This window comes from Corvus brachyrhynchos, unplaced genomic scaffold, assembly GCF_000691975.1.
Source record: "Corvus brachyrhynchos isolate BGI_N302 unplaced genomic scaffold, ASM69197v1 scaffold115, whole genome shotgun sequence".
Lineage (NCBI taxonomy): Eukaryota > Metazoa > Chordata > Aves > Passeriformes > Corvidae > Corvus > Corvus brachyrhynchos.
Window position 1 is genome coordinate 23,390,075 of NW_008239553.1, and position 3,153 is coordinate 23,393,227.

Genomic DNA, 3,153 nt, shown 5'->3' on the forward strand with positions numbered 1-3,153 from the left:
GCAGCTGTAGGAACAGCATCCACCAAATAACCAAGGAAAAACAAGTTCTTACCATTACAATTCCAACAGAACATCTTGGTGCAGAGTTTATGTAGAGATCACATAATGCAATTGATTTAAAAGCTCAGGGGAAAGCTACCTCAGGAATACCAGCTGTGAAAGGAAATTAAGTGACAGGAAACCACAGAAGTGAGACAAAGCAACGTGAGCATGGTCCTGTCATTACTTTTTTGGGGGTTATGTGCCCTCAAAGGAAGTTATTCAACATGTACTTTTTATTGCAGAAACTGAAATACAAGACAGATGAGTCCTTTAGGACATAGCAGCTTTCTCCAAACATGAGCTAAACCAACATAGCAAAGATCACTGGGATGGACACCAAGATATCACAGGTCCTCTGGCAGGCTGTCAGCAAGCTGGAAATGCAGAAGCTAATGCATTGAGTTTGAGCTGATAAACCACATGGACCTCTGGCAATAGAAGGAGCGAACAGGAATCTTACTACCATTTTGCAGAAAGTCACTTCAGCTGCAGCTGAAACAGGGAAACTTCTACCTCCTGCCACTCCTTCCAGTGCAAAGCAAAATAGGATTCCTACAAAGACTACTGAGCAAATACAAGTGTTTTAGTGCAGCAGCAAAGGCTTGGGCTCACCTGTTTCAGGTTTACAAAAAGGTTTAAGAAAAGCCAACTGGCAGTTTTTCTAAGTCCTCTGCTCTTTCCAACCTCCTCAGAGAAAGGTGACCTGCCTCTGGTCTGCCAGAGCTACCACACCACCACATGCAGTGATTTGGGGGAAGAAAAAACAAGCACAAGTCACGGTGGAGAAAGGGCAGCAGAAAAAAAACCTGCCAATGCTGAACTCCTGTAGTCTTCACCAGACCCAGCCTTCTTTTTCTCCTCTGAAAGATCTATCCATTTCAGGTTTGTGGTCTCTCTTTCCCAACAAGCCACCTTCAACACAAGGGAAGTTCATTTCCCAAAGACTTTGTTCCCTAAAAGCATGGCCATCTCAGGCATCTGAAAGACAAGTACTGCAGAGGGACACAACTAAAGATATGGGAGACAGAAATACATCACATGAAATGACAGAGGTAAAGAGAGGCCATGCTACTTTCCCAAACCTCTGCCTCAGGACCTGTTGAAATGTATGGGTGGGAATCCCCTCATGATCTTGACCAGTTGCCAAACTAGTTTGAATCAAATGTCTCTCATCTGCCAGTTAGAAGGAAACACAGATGTACACTTGGTTTACTTCTCACAAACCTGAGCAGCTTACAAAAAATGAGTGTGTAAAATGCTCATCCCTTCACGCATGCACGCAAACAGCAGCTGCTTTGGGCACCCTGTACAGGGTGCAGCCCACGCTGGCAGAGCAGGAGGGGGAATACACAAAGATAAACCTTATTTAGGAATGCTCACGTGCTGTGTTAAGTACTGTGATAATTAAATCGTTAGTCACATTGACAAGTGGGTGGGAGAAGCTGGAAACGCCTGATGCAGTTTGCTACAGGCAATCATCGATTCACCAGTGATGCATCTGTCACACACAAAGATGGGCTCAGACCCAAATATCTGCAACAGCTCAACTTTAGCCTATTTCCCAGAAGTGAAATGGAATGAAGACACCAGCCCTGCATCTGCAGTGCTGTAAAACAACCAAGACTCCACTACCAACCTACCGCATGCAAGCAGCTGTATGATTTCACATACTCAAAATACTCATCCGGGAAAGAACTTGCAGAGGCTAATCCTTATCTAGAGATCTGCGGATTTCCCTTCCTGAAATTCTCCCCGATAATACTAACTAGTTACCTAGCATTTATGTGTCCCCAGTCTTGTTAGCAGCATGTATCACTTGGCTACTGCATTAACAAAAAGCTTGCAGGGTCAGCAGAGGAGATCTGACAGCATTCCAATAAATACCTAACCACTCTCTTCGGTCTCTGCCACTCACATAGGACCAACTCATCTTTGCAACAGTTTTCAGTCTCCTCTAAAATACAAAACTGAAAGTACTTCTATTTGTCTTAATGAACTAAATTTTACATGGGAGCTGATGGTGAAAAACTGGATCTTGTACCCTAGAGCACCAGCCCTGTTTCACTACGAGCCTTAAAATTCCTCTACATAGAGCAATATAATGAGGAGGTGGGGAGGGAGAAAGGCAAAAAATGGTAACCTGTATTAGGACACCTTACTTGCTGTCCTGGTCCCACTACACAGAGAAGCCTGTGCACCCTTCCCAAGTCTAGAATTAATTGTTACTAGAGAAGCCTAAGGCTTGTGGGGAGTCTGTTTACTTGCTGCTTCATATGACAGGTCAACTTTCAGGAAACAGCAGTCTGTAGAAACAAGCACAGAGAGGACAAGACTCACAGCAACAAGGTGAGGTGGGTTGTTTTTCCCCCAAACAATTTTATTTGAGAAAGCTGACAAAGTCCCCCAACCAATCATTACAAGTAAATCCACACCTCTGTACCTCCTCCCCAGTAACCACACCAGTACAGTGAAGATCAAAACATAACACCAGAATGATGAGGGTGTAACAGTCACCTGGGGAACTTAAGGCCTCACCACCATTTTTAAGATAACTCCGTATTCAGATAAGGACAAGGAGAGGGTATCAAAACAGACAAGACAGGAAAAGCCCCTTTCTTGTACCGTCTTTTCAAGTTATATAAAAACAAAAGCAAAACCTTAACAGATCTACAGGCTTCAAACTGTAGAACCTAAAACTACCTTCAAATTACTTCTGTAATTCAGTCCTGTGGCACTGCTGCTGTTCTGCACTGTAACAGCTTCCAAAGACGTACAAGGATAAAATGGATGCAAGGGCAGAGGAGTGGACTTAGGATCTTAATATGGCTTTATCAAAAACCAAACAAATTAAAAGCAATCAAAGTACTTGCAGTGGAACTAACAACTCCAGGAACTTGGGAATGGCAAAGAACTAATGTATTTAGATGACAGGAGATCATCTTTACATCCTCTTTTCCATTGCCTCACCCCAGACAACTGTTTCCTTCCCAGCAATAGATCAGACTCGCCAGAAATTATAAAACTATGCTTTTTTGAAACTGCTAGGCTGGGCCCAGGGCCATGACAACCCCATCCCTACCCAGAAGTGTCTAGACACAGGACACCAGAATG